The 15,223-nt window shown below is 39.1% G+C and overlaps 1 protein-coding gene across 2 annotated transcripts in view; it reads left to right on the top strand.

Annotated features, from left to right (window-relative positions):
* Positions 1-15,223, top strand: part of sdc3 (syndecan 3) — a 227,227-nt gene that overhangs the window by 16,706 nt on the left and 195,298 nt on the right. The gene's annotated exons all lie outside the window — the stretch shown is intronic.

A 15,223-nucleotide genomic window follows, 5' to 3' on the forward strand; every position in this document is an offset into this window, starting at 1 on the left:
TGTCCCTGGTTCAGTGGTGCTACCAAGGAGACCCAGGGTGTCTAAGCAGTACTCGCTTGTCCGCTATTCCTCTGACAAATCGACAGTCTCCATGGCAACCAAGAAATGTGATTTGCACCTTTTGCACTGGAAGAAGTGCAGTAGAAAATCCTGGCAAAAAAGGCCTTGCCAATTTGAAACTGCCAGAGTGATGTATTGCAAAAGTAAAATCATCTTCTGGCTTATACGCAGAGGTATAGAAAAGAGCTATTTTTGCTCTCTTTCGTAGTGTGTAGTTCAGCACGTGCTATGAACAGAAACACACTTAAAAATGTTATGCTGCCAATTGGAGAATTCTTCCAGTATGCAAGTTGTCAAGTTGCAATATTATTTTAACTTCTGAATATGACTGTTCATCCATTTTCCAAATCAGTTTAATTCATTTGTAGTATTTCAAGACGCCAGTCCTTTCTGCCAGCATTGCTCACAAGTTAGGAACCAGAACTGGACTCTCACAAAGGATCATTGTGTGTGTGTGTCTAGGCTATATTTGAATTACCAAACTTGCTTCATCCACTTCAGGGTCATTGGGACTAAAAACAGCAGTGGGAGCAAGGTGGGAGGGCAGCCCTGGCAGGTGTTGTCTAGTCCATTCACTGGCATGCCCAAATGGCCAGTTTAGAATCTTTAGTTAATGGAAGAGGAGAGCCATATATGCCACACAAATACTGTAAATACCGAGCACTGGATTTGAACTTGACATGTGAGATGTATAAGTTAGCCACTATTATAAGGCAACTGTAAAATGCAAAGGAAAAAACCACTGACAGCTGCTCTGCCTTTAGCCACAGATTCTCTTATATTTTATTTAAAAAATGTAACATACTATTTCTTAAATGGTTACAATTAAACATTGGCATTATATTGTTTTAGATAATGCATTATAAATTTGATGTTCTTGTAGGTGTGTGTTTTGGAACCCTGAAGCTCCATACTTCTGAATTTTGCAACTCGAAAAGCCCAGCTGTTTGTCATTTTGCAAAACCAGTATAAGATTTAATTTTAGAAATGTACATAATTATAAAACTAACTAAATATATAAAGCATATGCCTGAGAATGCATGTTATTTAAATAAATATTTTTCACTTAGTCTGATGGCTTTCCCAGAATGACACATGTTAACACCAGTTCAAATGTGCTTTCATTAGTTTTATTTTATACTCATACAGCTGGCAGCTGGGAACAAGCAACCTGGTTCTATTTCTGGCTGTGATGCGATATACTGTACAGGTATATGCATTTTGTATGTGTCACCTGTGTTTACACTTTGTGGGATATGCTGCCAGATGTTTAAAAATGCCTTAGTGTGAGTGTAGGCATTGTGCTCAAGCACTTACAGTGATTGGCTGGCATCCAGCAATTAATGGATGGAAATGAATGGAAGGTTTCAAGGCTCACATGCTGCACAATTACTAGTAGTGCAACACAAAGATGGTGACTAGTGTATGAGGCTGGGTTTATTTGCTCATTCACCCCTAGTTGCTTGGAAAGTGCCAGTTAACTGTTATAGTTTGTCTCATCCCTTGAGGTGTGTGTGCACATGCCATGTTTGCCAATAAATTTAAGAAGGTGACCTGGCAAACTCAGAATATGGAATTTTTCTTTTTTGAATTACTTATTGTTGTGACATAGGGGTGCAGTTGTACCTCTGGTGCCATGCAGCAAGGAAACTGGAGTTCATATTCCAGGTGCTCCCAGCATGGAGTATACATGTTCCCCTCATGTATGCTTGCATTTCCTCTCGGGGGTCTGTTTTTCTTCCACAGTCCAAAGACATGCAGTTTAGGTGAACTGGTGGTGTTAAATTTTCCTCTGTGTGTTTTTGTGTTCACCTTGTGATGGACTAGTTCTCTGTATGGAGATTGCTCCTGCCTTGCACCTTATGCTTGCAGGGATAGGCTCCAGTTTCCTCATCATCCCTCCCTTGGATAATTGGGTTAAGAAGATGAATGGATAGAAAGATGGATTTGCTCAACATGCTTAATGACACAAATCAGTATCTATCTATCTATCTATCTATCTATCTATCTATCTATCTATCTATCTATCTATCTATCTGTCTGTCTGTCTGTCTGTCTGTCTGTCTGTCTGTCTGTGTATATATATACACACATATACTGTATATACTAATAAAAGGCAAAGCCCTCACTGGCTCACTCACTCATCACTAATTCTCCAACTTCCCGTGTAGGTAGAAGGCTGAAATTTGGCAGGCTCATTCCTTACAGCTTACTTACAAAAGTTGGGCAGGTTTCATTTCGAAATTCTACGCTTAATGGTCATAACTGGAACCTATTTTTCTCCATATACTGTAATGGACTTTAGCTCAATGGCTGTGGAGGGGCGGAGCTGCGTGTCACGTCATCACGCCTCCCACATAACCACGTGAACTGACTATGAACAAAGTACGTAGAAAAGAAGGAAGAGCTCCCAAAGAGCGCTGAAGAAAAACGCTGAATACTTTATTCGTGAGATACAAGTTTAATGAGAAGACATGAGGAATAAACAAGATTTTGGATCACTTTATAACGGAGTTAAAATTGCTGTAGCAAGAAACTTTTAAGTGCTGGGTCTTAGCTAACATTAAATAAAGCCGTGGACATCGCAACATCACACAAGAGAGCAGCTCACGTGAACTGACTGAACGCAGTACGAGTGATCACTTCCATGCATCAAACCTGTTCAAAAACGCATTACACAATTGACAAGGTAGGAAAAGAATATGCTCCGAGCTGAGCTCCACAGCTTACGCGGTCTTCGGAAGCAACTTCGTCACGCTGCCACCAAATACTCACAGAAAAATCCACAAGTTAATACACACGCTGTCTCTAGAGTTTCTCCAGACACTCAATGTATTCCTCGCATCCCCGTTATACCCTTTGATCTCCCATTTCAATTCAGATGCCTCCAATTTCCAGTAAGGCTCTGCTGCGCGATGACAAGTAATAAGTCTCAGGGACAGACCCTACAAAAGGTTGCCATTGATTTCAGGCAAGATTGCTTTTCTCCTGGACAACTATACATTGCATTCTCAAGAGTGAGCTCGCGCAGCTTCGTCATATTACAACCAGAGTGCTGAACTGACAACGTGATATATAAAGAGAAGTATAATAATCGTAATAAACGAACAATAAAACAGAGGAGAACCCGTGGATTAAATAAAAAGGCAGCTTCCTGGGCAAAGCAAGGAAAAAGGATGGCTTTATATGTCATTCGTTTATAAAACAGCGGAGAAGCTGTGTAAAGGCTGCTTCACAAAAAAACAGCGGAGCGCCTTATATGAGCAGGCAGTCAGCTAAAGAAGGGAATCAATAAATATCTATAATCGTAATAAACGAACAAAAAATAGTGTACAAGCCGCGGATTAAATAAAGGAAATGAGTACCTGAACAGTAAAGTAAGTCTTGAATAGCTACACAATAACTATAACAATTGTAAAAAATGAACAATAAAACAGTACAGAACCGCGAAGCAAGGAGAAATGACGGCCTTATATGGCGTTCGTTTATAAAGCAGCAGAGAAGCTGTGTGAAGGCAGCTACACAAAAAAACAGCAGAGCACCACACTCTGAATGTATTCCTCGCATCACCATTATACCCTCTGATATCCCATTTCAATTCAAATGCCTCAAATTTCCAGTAAGGCTCTGCTTCACGATGACAATTTATAAGTCTCAGGGACAGACCCTACAAAAGGTTGCCACTGATTTGAGGCAACATTGCTTTTCTCCTGGACAACTATACGTTGCATTCTCAAAAGTAATCTCAGTGCACAGCTTGGTCATATTACAACCGGACTGCTGAACTGACAATGTGGTATACAAAGAGATCCTTAACAGATAGTTATTGGTATATTTTCTCTCAGTGTAGAAAAGTTTTCTTTTCTTTTTAATAAATATTTAAAAGCAGTTCTTTGTCGCTGCGAAGCACGGGTATTTTGCTATATACAGTAGATTATATATATATATATATATATATATATATATATATATATATATATACTGTATATATACTGTATATATATGTGTATATGTATGTATGTATATATATATGTATATATATATATATATTTATATATATTTGTGTATATATATATATATATATGTAGATATGTATATATACAGTATGTGTATTTATATATGTGGATATGTGTGTGTATATATATATATATATATACGGTATATATGTGTGTGTGTGTGTGTGTGTATAAGTATATTTATCTGTATGTATGTATATACACTCACCTAAAGGATTATTAGGAACACCATACTAATACAGTGTTTGACCCCCTTTCGCCTTCAGAACTGCCTTAATTCTACGTGGCATTGATTCAACAAGGTGCTGAAAGCATTCTTTAGAAATGTTGGCCCATATTGATAGGATAGCATCTTGCAGTTGATGGAGATTTGTGGGATGCACATCCAGGGCACGAAGCTCCCGTTCCACCACATCCCAAAGATGCTCTATTGGGTTGACATCTGGTGACTGTGGGGGCCATTTTAGTACAGTGAACTCATTGTCATGTTCAAGAAACCAATTTGAAATGATTCGAGCTTTGTGACATGGTGCATTATCCTGCTGGAAGTAGCCATCAGAGGGTCATGAAGGGATGGACATGGTCAGAAACAATGCTCAGGTAGCCCGTGGCATTTAAATGATGCCCAATTGTCACTAAGGGGCATAAAGTGTGCCAAGAAAACATCCCGACACCATTACACCACCACCACCAGCCTGCACAGTGGTAACAAGGCATGATGGATCCATGTTCTCATTCTGTTTACGCCAAATTCTGACTCTACCATTTGAATATCTCAACAGAAATCGAGACTCATCAGACCAGGCAACATTTTTCTTCAACTGTCCAATTTTGGTGAGCTCGTGCAAATTGTAGCCTCTTTTTCCTATTTGTAGTGGAGATGAGTGGTACCCGGTGGGGTCTTCTGCTGTTGTAGCCCATCCGCCTCAAGGTTGTGCGTGTTGTGGCTTCACAAATGCTTTGCTGCATACCTCGGTTGTAACGAGTGGTTATTTCAGTCAAAGTTGCTTTTCTATCAGCTTGAATCAGTCGGCCCATTCTCCTCTGACGTCTAGCATCAACAAGGCATTTTCGCCCACAGGACTGCCGCATACTGGATGTTTTTCCCTTTTCACACCATTCTTTGTAAACCCTAGAAATGGTTGTGCGTGAAAATCCCAGTAACTGAGCAGATTGTGAAATACTCAGACTGGCCCGTCTGGCACCAACAACCATGCCACGCTCAAAATTGCTTAAATCACCTTTCTTTCCCATTCTGACATTCAGTTTGGAGTTCAGGAGATTGTCTTGACCAGGACCACACCCCTAAATGCATTGAAGCAACTGCCATGTGATTGGTTGATTAGATAATTGCATTAATGAGAAATTGAACAGGTGTTCCTAATAATCCTTTAGGTGAGTGTATGTATATGTGTGTGTGTGTATGTATGTATGTATATGTATGTGTATATATATATGTTGATATGTCTATATATATAACAGTGACAAAACAATTACATTGACAATCATGTTCCGCTATTTTTAAAATGTTTCCTTTTCTTTTTCATAACTTCTTTAACACACTACTTCTCTCAAGCTGGTATTTTGCTAGTATATATACTGTATATATGTATATGTATATATATATATATATATATATATATATATATATATATACACACAACACAATTTCCTTTCCTGTTGTTGCTTGTGAATAAGTAACCTCAGCCTCACCTTCAAAGTAAGCCTGACAAATCTGTGAAATATTTTGTTTTTATTTTTCTGACTTCTTTTTAGTTATGCAGGATGACTTTATATGCAGGGTGTTACTTGGGAACACTGTATGTACATTACTTGATATCTCTTTATTTTTCTCATTCAGGAATGATTTTAAGAGTTTGTTCCTCCTTCTCTATACATGTAAATTAAAAATCAAGCATCTACTCAGTCACATGATTTTCTTGTGTTCTATGGATCTTTATAACTAAGACTAGGGGGCTTTGCCCCCTGCTTGCTTCACTTGCTAACCCCCTGGCCTGTGCCATGCGCTAGCCTCTTTGCGGTTCTGCTGCTCGCGTATGGGGATGCGGATGTACAATTTAAACCGATTTTTATTTTCATGGGAATTGCTACATATGCATCACCGCAACGTATGACTGCCCGTGATTGAATTTCGTTTCTTTCTCTCTATTGAATAAAATGACTTTTTCGAATGTTTGGGTCTGAGATGTGTTAATTGTCTTTGCAAAAGCTATTCTAACCAGAAACTGTTAATGTTTTAATACAAATGGCATATCAAGATCTGCTTTGTTGTCTAATGTTATCAGCGGAAGATGTACTACATTACCTTTTTTGGATACATCCTTCATTCTACAGTAATTTGTGCGTTGTAAGACCAGATGTTGTTAACAGTTGTAGATATTCTTCGTGATATTGTAAACTGTTGTTTTCATCTTCCACACAATCACCACCACCTGTTTCAGCATAGTCTATTGATACACATATAACCAGTTTTCCGTGTAACCGTTTGACATTTTTGGACGTATTTAACCAGTTTGATGTGTAACCGATCAACATCTTTGAAGTTTTTCTGTTGATTCTTGATGAAATTCTTCGATGAGATTTGAACATAATATGACTTCTTTAATTGGGAACTTAAAGTGAGGAAAACATTAAAATCTATAAGAGCTGAGAGTGCAGGAAGTGTGTCTGACAAAAGCTTTCACACGAATGAGAGTTGAGAGGGCTGACTTGAAAAAAAATCTCAAGGAAAAAGTCTTGTTTTGCGGGACTTGAAAAAATCTCTTTTTTATAAAGTCTTGTCTCCAAAAAGTCTTGTTGCATCGAAGGATTTTTTTATATAATAGAGAGATTAATATAATTTTACAAGAAAGGTAGGCCCTGACACATTAACCTTATTTTGTATTGACCCAACCGCATAAATGTCAGTTTTTAATATATCCATCATCTTGACCTTTCATCACTCATTCTGTAACATCCTTCTTAATATTCACAATTGTAAAGAGCTTTATAAAGTACATTAAGTTCCATAGATCTGTGCTGCCAGTCTATGAGATGAATGCATTATGTTCCATATTTTTTGCTGGGAGTTAATTTTTCACCATATTCATGACCTTTGTATGGCATTTGTGAACAATCATGCCAGAGCACTGTCATGAACTGCTGAGCAGGTTTCATTAGTCTTTTTCATATTCCTTTTTCCCAAAATGTTTTGACATCTTTCCTGTTCACTCTTGTTTTTCACTTGTATGATTCAGTATTTACAAATACCACATTATATCTGTCAAAAGTGTACATGATGATATGATCGAATGTCTTTGTACTTCCATTCCTTGTGGATTGTCAAAATGTTAGTTTTGGAACAGAGCAGACTGGACTACTGTTTATTTTACACTTCATAATCTCAGTAGGAGAAATGTGCAGCTGGTCCTAACAGAAAAACCCACAATATTGGGCAAGTCTGACTTGACATGAAAAAAGTACCATGTGTTGATGCCCCTGCTGTTTGTCCTGCTGATTGTCATTAAGGATGAGGAAGGATACTCAAAAGTATCATTAACCTCTCTTAGTTAATAAAATTACACTTAACTCTGTATGATGTCCTCATGTTGTTTTGTTCACCTTGGTTGTGTAAACTTTTTGCCATGTTCAAATTACACATTCGGTATCAGTATTCTTCTTCCTATTCTGACTTCACAATGTTTGTAGCTTGATTTCAAGCTAAAATATTGGCATGGACTGGGGAAAAAAAAAATTAGTCTGCCCTAAAATTGCAGGTAAGCTAAGGTACTCTTCAATTAAAAAGCTCAGATTAGTGAGTTCATTTCTTTAAAACAGAAATGAGGTTTGTTTAATTGCACCCATTTCTATGTATTTAAAGCTATAAAACAACCATCTTTCTGACGTCTGTGCCTGGGCTTAAGGTCATCCTGCATCAACAAGCAGGCTGGAATGTCCAATGAACAATGGCAAGCACCATCAACAGCCCATTTCTTTTCTTTATGCTACAAGTTGGTAAGTGTAGAGGTGAGAGACAGATAACAAAGACCTGCTGGTGGACCTGCCAGCTGAATATATATAGAGAAGTTGTGCTGAGTCAATGTTAGAGACAAGTACTTTTACTGGCGCCCCTTTGTGTTTTTGGATGTGCTAAGAGAGAGTCAACATATGCAGCAAGAAGTATCTTATTCCCTCTAGCAGCTGGTTACCATTAAATACAATCATTCGAAATTATTGGACTAATTAGAAGAAAGATCCATAATTAGAGAGACATCAGCGTTTATTTTAGATTACTCCTTCTCTATTTAGTTCATGAAGGCCACATTTTGGTGGTCTGGTGAGTGCTGAAGGTGATTTCAGAATGTAACATGTATCTTTAAAAGTTTTTTTGTATTAGTTTTTTGCTTATACTTTGGATAAAACATGGAGAATATTTAGATAACTAATTTGTATGTGTTGGGGAATAGGCACTTCCTCCTTGTATCACTCCCTTTTAAGATCATAATATGGATATGAAGCCAAATAAAACCAACATAATATTCTCATATCCACTTAATCTAATTCAGAGGAGTGAGAAACAGAGCACTAGGTACAAAGCAGGAACAGTCTGTTTTCATACCCATACATTTGTGGTTTTATTATACTGTATATAGTGCTGAAGCAAACGCATTGTGTCATGGAAGTCCTGATCCTATCCTGATAGCACTTATGTACACTCTCACATGGGAGCCAGTTAGAAGCGATCAGTTAGTCTGGCATGCATTTTTTTAGGAATGTAAAAAGAAAACTCCTGCAGATGTATGGTGACCGTGCAAACTCTACATGGACAATGACTTGGCTAGATCCATAAGGCAGCAGTGCCAACTTCTCCAACACTATGATACCCTGTCAATCGTTTAAGCACAATTATGGCTATTGAAATCTATTATATAGTTTATAGTATATTCATATACACAGGACACCATTAAATAAACTACATAAAATAAATGGTCTGGGGAAGCACGAGATAGGCTAGAGGTTCAACTCATGGCTTGACCATTGCCTAAATAAAAATTTTAACTTTTTCCCCACATTAATTTACTGCAAATGGATATTGGATAATGGATATTTTTGTTGACTTTAAACTGTCATGGAATGACACCCCATTAAGGATTGATTTCAGGCTAGTGTGCCACTTGAGATATACTGAATGATCTCAAGTATAACAGAACATATAACAGTCTCAGAATCACTCAATTCAGTCCATGGTGGTAGATGGCTGGATCCTATCTTGAAAAAAAGTGATACACTCAATTGTAAGTATGTCCTTGTCTGTCCCTCATATTGGGTCCACTTCTGCCTTTTTGGTTACTTTGATTTGTGCATGTGATTTATAGAAAACATGCACTGCCCAGTCTCAGCTATGAAGATCATTCATAGATGTCTCAAGGGCGTTCTTCCCTGTGGTCCACACAACCAAACCAGCTATATTTTATACAGAGTCCTTTAATAGCCTGTGATAGGCTGGCAACTTATCCAGGATTGGTTCCTTCCTTGTGCTCAGTTAAAGTTACTGTACAGGCTGACAGATTTTGCACAGTTGTTTGTATGTAGGTTGGCATGTTTGCATAATAGGTAGCTTTGGTTTCTTATAGACCCAGCATCCTGGGTTCATATGCTGAACCCAGATGTGTGTGCAGTATAGCGTCATGCATGTTATCTCCATCTATATGTAGGTTTTCCTCAAACTAGTCTACATTTCCTTTCACATCCCTAAAGATGTGCTGGCTAGATCAGCAGGCGACTCCAAATTAACCCCTTGTGGTTGTATGTGAGTGGGTCTTACGATGAAATAGTTAGCTACCAGGGCAACTTCTTTCTTGCATTTAGGGCTGATAAGATATCTTCCAGTCCCCTGTCACCCTAATCTGTATAAAGCGGGTTGGCCAATGTTACGCTTATATGTATTTTGTATATTCATAGTTTCAACATGTGACTCATATTTGTGCACTGGTGGGGACTAAACCTGCAGGCCAGTGCTTTAGCAACCAGGCCACACTGCCTTGTGATACCTACAACCTCAGGACTGAGGATTGTTACTGACTGATCAATCAAGGGCTAGTAAGATCTACAGGAAGAAATTCAAAGATTATGTGCCATAAAGATAAACAGACTGGCTAAGAGTCAAATACCGTAAGTTGAGTTGTCTCATCCACTGACTCACCAACTGTTCAGTTTTCTGTAATTACATTTGCATTTTCATTTAATAAAACAAGCAGGATGCACATAGCAAACAGTCAACTCGCTAGGTGGATGAGGGGAAAAAAGAAATAAAACATAATTGAAATCGCCCACCCGCCCCTGGAGAGACGAGCTTTTGGAATGCATGTCTGACAGATCTCTCGCTTCATGTAAGTTCCTGGCTGTGATGCACAATAATTGGCCAGAAGGTTTCCATGACAACATGAAGTCTTGAAACGAATGATCTCTGTGTCTTTACCTCTGCAGCTGTCCTTCGAGTGCTGCTTCATATATTGACCACTCTTGTAAATTGTTGCCAACCTGACTCGGGCTCCTCAATATCCTGAATCCTTTTAACAAATAACAGGACATTTTCAATGTTTCTCTAGAATTGCCTGAAAGTATATGGAAGAAAAGCAGCAGGCTTGATCTTGTTGCTCTGTGTTTGTTCTGTAAAACACAAGGAGCAGTTGGGCGTGTGAACAGTTTGCCTCCCCTGTGTCTGGCCAGGTGCTTCTACAGGAATAACACTTGTAAATCAATGAATTTATGGACCTGGGGACTAGACACAATGCCAGCATGTGCTTTTCCCCGGGGCATTTTGGAATAGGCTATATGCACACTCTCTTCCGGGTTATGAGTCAGCCAGCTGCTTCACTTCCCATGTTGATATCAAAGCGTAATAGCTATGTCATTTTTCACCTGATCACTTGAAGATGTGCCCAGCCTTACAGTAAATGATGTAAGTTACATTATTCAAACATTATGCAAAACGTATGCTTAATACATATTAAAATGGGTCTGCAGGATATCTTACCTTGGAAAAAAGCGAAAGCCTCTGTCTGAGGCTGCAAAAGGGTGAATACCAAACTGCTGCTTCATTATAAGGTTCTCACTTTGTTTCCTCAGCTGGAAGATCTCCTGTTTGAGAGACATGTTTTCATCAAGCTCTACATAGGTTGACAACTGCTGGATCTGTAACTGAATTGTAGTCATGGTCCTCAAGGATTTAATCATCCTCTTTACCCAGTGTGTCATCCTCCATTGGTCGCTTTGTCCTCTTCCAAACATCTGGTCTTGAAAGTGGAATGGAGACATTTTCCACTTGAACAACGCAGAAAACACTACCATCTTCAGCTTCAGCTGAACCGGAGGGGCACCAATGTATTGAGGTGGCGTATGTGTAGGCTAGTCGAGGATTGTTTAAACTAGGGATTGGGGGGGCAGGGTGTTTAGGACAGGCCAGATTTAGATCTACTGTATACATGGAAGAACAAACAATGGTGTAGAAATAAAAATGCATAGTAATGTAAATTCTAAGCAAACCCGTAAATGTAGAGGGATTAACACATTAAAAATAGCTTGCCTTAATGCTAGAAGTATCAAAAATAATGTAAGTGAGTTGGAGTTGTATGTAGCAGAACATAATTATGATATTATAGCAATAACGGAAACCTGGCTAAATAACAAAGAGGGATACACATTTTTTAGGAAGGATAGACAGAACAGAAAAGGAGGTGGGGTTGCTGTTTATGCCAAACAGGGTTTAAATGTAAGACCTCTTCAGTTGGATGATGAGCCCCATCTTAGTGAGGACATGTGGTTTTGCCTGGAAAATATTAGGGAAAGAGGTCTTATTTTAGGAGTGTGTTATAGACCACCCAATTCAGACAGTACAGACAGTAATTTCAACACACATCTTTTTAGTAATATCAAAAAGACAAGTTTACAGGGGGATATTATAGTCATGGGGGACTTTAATTATCCAAATATTAACTGGGATAACCTTGCAGATGAAGGAGTTTTTAGAAGTAATCAGCGACTGTTTTTTAGCATAGCATGTTAAAGCACCAACATGGGGTGAAGCCTGTATGGATTTAGTATTCTGTAATAATCAGGATAGAATTGAGGGTGTAGAGGTGATTGAACCACTATGGTCAAGTGACCATAATGTAATACAATTCTCAGTATTTTGTAAGAGTACAGATGCAAAGACTAAAATTTTTATGTGGTCCTGATATTGGTCTTTTCTCATCAGTTTCTTCTATTTAAAAAAATGGAAACTCCATGTGTCTTCTTTTATCCATCCATCCCAAAAAATAGCTTGATCTGGTAACAGAACTGGTAGCTTGAAATGATAACTGAACAACCTCATACATACAACTCATTAAACTCCATGCAAACAGTGACTGGTTCTGACTGTCAAACCTAGTCTTCTTAACCCCTGTGGCAGCAGCTCTAACAATTGCTCCACCACATTGCCCAACAGTAAATCTGTAAGTGTGACTGGTAGATTGTGATGCTATTCAGATAATATTGACAAATTGGAGGAAAAAAAATCTGATTTTAGAATTTTAGTCCAGTCTTGATAGTAGATCGTAACTGAAAGCAAAGGCCCTGGAAAATTAATTTTACCCAGGTGCACTATTGCTCTTTTGATAGTAACCTGGAGGCTTCAATGAGTATTCAGTTCAAAGGTTACCTTCAGGTCAGTTCTGAACAAATAATCTCAGAAGTGCCTGGACAGAGAGGCAGGCAGTGTCCCTGCCGTAGATTGAAACCATATCAAAGAGCAGTTCCTGAGTTGTACCTGATGTTGCTGGGGTAGCCATTGACAACTGTGAACTTTATTAAGCGGATTTAAAATTGTAAATGTATTTACACAATGGCTTGGTTCTGGTCACATGACCACCGTTCTTGCACATGTGATATCATGCAATGCGATGCATAAATCTATACTAATAAAAGGCAAGCCCTGACTGACTGACTGACTGACTAACTCACTGACTCATCACTAATTCTCCAAGTTCCCACGTAGGTAGAAGGCTGAAATCTGGCAGGCTCATTCCTTACAGCTTCCTTACAAAAGTTGGGCAGGTTTCATTTTGAAATTCTATGCATAATGGTCATAACTAGAAGCTATTTTTCTCCATTTACTGTAATGGAGTTGAGCTCGAAAGCCGTGGGGGGCGGAGTTTTGTGTGACATCATCACGCCTCTCACGTAATCACGCATTACGTAGAAAACCAGGAAGAGCTACAAAAAGCACTGAAGAAAACATGCATTATATAATTAAGAAGGCAGCGAAACAATTAGAAGCGAGCGAGTGACATATAAAACCATATTCAGCGGCTCACGTGAACTGGCGAGTGCGCAGACAAAAAGCAACAGTTCCAAAGAGTGCTGAACAAAAACCGAATGACACTGCTATGCTCAAATAGACAAACCACGTGCCGTGGCGCAATAGTAGAGCCTTCGCCTGTAGCGCCGATGTCCGAGGTTCGATTCCCGAGAGGGGATGCACCAAGTATGTATGCGCGCTTCTCGATTCATTTTAGCCTCGCATCCCCTTGGTTTGAGGCGTATGAAAAATATGCGGTTAGCAGAAAGACAGATCACCAATTGAAGCTTTATGAATAATGGATACTTTATTAGCGATCAATGATTGTTTTGGTAAAGCCATACTCAGTGTATTCATTAGATGAATGGTAAAAAAGTAAGAGCGAGGGGAGGGTAACTTATTGAGGCACACAGGCAAAACCACAATAGCACGCGGGCTCGATGTACTGTACTGCGCGTCAACTCGATCTGAATTGCACGATCACATTCGAAAAAATATTTCTTTTCAAGTTCTATTTAGTCCATATGTGTCAAACTCAAGGCCCACGGGCCACATCCGGCCCGGCGTATAATTATATCCGCCCAAGATCATTTTATATACTGTATTATTGTTATTAATGGCCGGGGATATGAAGCGCTGGTAACACAATAAACTACAGATCCCATAATGCAGCGCTTGAACACTTACCGCGTTAATCAAGTCTAGCTTATGATGCTGCAAGTTATTGCGAAGCTAGCCCACACGATGCCAAGAGAAAAGGTGATTCTGAACATAGAGCCTTTAAAAACCGATGGGAGGCTGAGTATATGTTTACTGACATTGCCGGTAAACCCGTGTGTCTCATTTGTGGAGCTAATGTGGCTGTAATTACAGAATTTAATCTAAGGCGGCACTATGAGACAAAACATCAAGATAACCTGAAAGACCTGAATGCAATGCACAAGATACAGAAAGCAGAAGAGTTAAAGAAGAATCTGACACTTCAGCAGATGTTTTACCGTGCAAAATCACAAAGTGATTTCAAGTGAAGCTACTTTTATGGGAGACACAAATGCACCAGTGCAACTTGCCCCACTTTCCCTGTTGCCAAGTAATGTTGAACCAAGTCGGCACAACGGTGTTCCCAAATACGCACTTTGCTGATAAACTGAGCACACTGCGCACTGAGTTCGCATGGCACTTTGGTGACTTTGAAGAACAAAAAAAGAATTTTGAGTTGTTTCGCAACCCATTTGCCGTCGATGTGGAAACTGCACCTGTGCAGATTCAGATGGAGGTGATTGAGCTGCAGTGTAATGGCACACTGAAGGCAAAGTACGATACTGCACGGCCCGCACAGTTTATTCACTCCATTCCGCAGAAATGCTCCAGCTCCGTCTACATGCGGCTCGAACCTTGTGCATGTTTGGTAGCACATATCTGTGTGAGAAGCTCTTCTCAGTGATGAAGACTAACAAAACAGCACACAGGAGTCGCCTCACTGATGAGCACCTGCAGTCCATCCTGAGAATCTCCACAACACAGAACCTCACACCAAACAGAAACGAACTTGTTGCCAAAAAAAGATGCCAGGCATCCAGCTCTGATAAAATGACATAAGAGCAAAGACAACTGAATGATTTGATTTGTTATTGCTGAAAAGAACAAATTTTATTTATATTTCCAGGTTTTGTTATGCACCATGTTCATATTTGAATTTGTATAATTTTGACAGGATATATTTTTATGGAGAGCAAAATATTATAAGTTATTTAAGGTTTGAGTTGATTTATTCCGGAATAATATTCTGTCGACTAAATAAAAATTC

The sequence above is a fragment of the Polypterus senegalus genome, chromosome 17, assembly GCF_016835505.1.
Source record: "Polypterus senegalus isolate Bchr_013 chromosome 17, ASM1683550v1, whole genome shotgun sequence".
NCBI lineage: Eukaryota > Metazoa > Chordata > Cladistia > Polypteriformes > Polypteridae > Polypterus > Polypterus senegalus.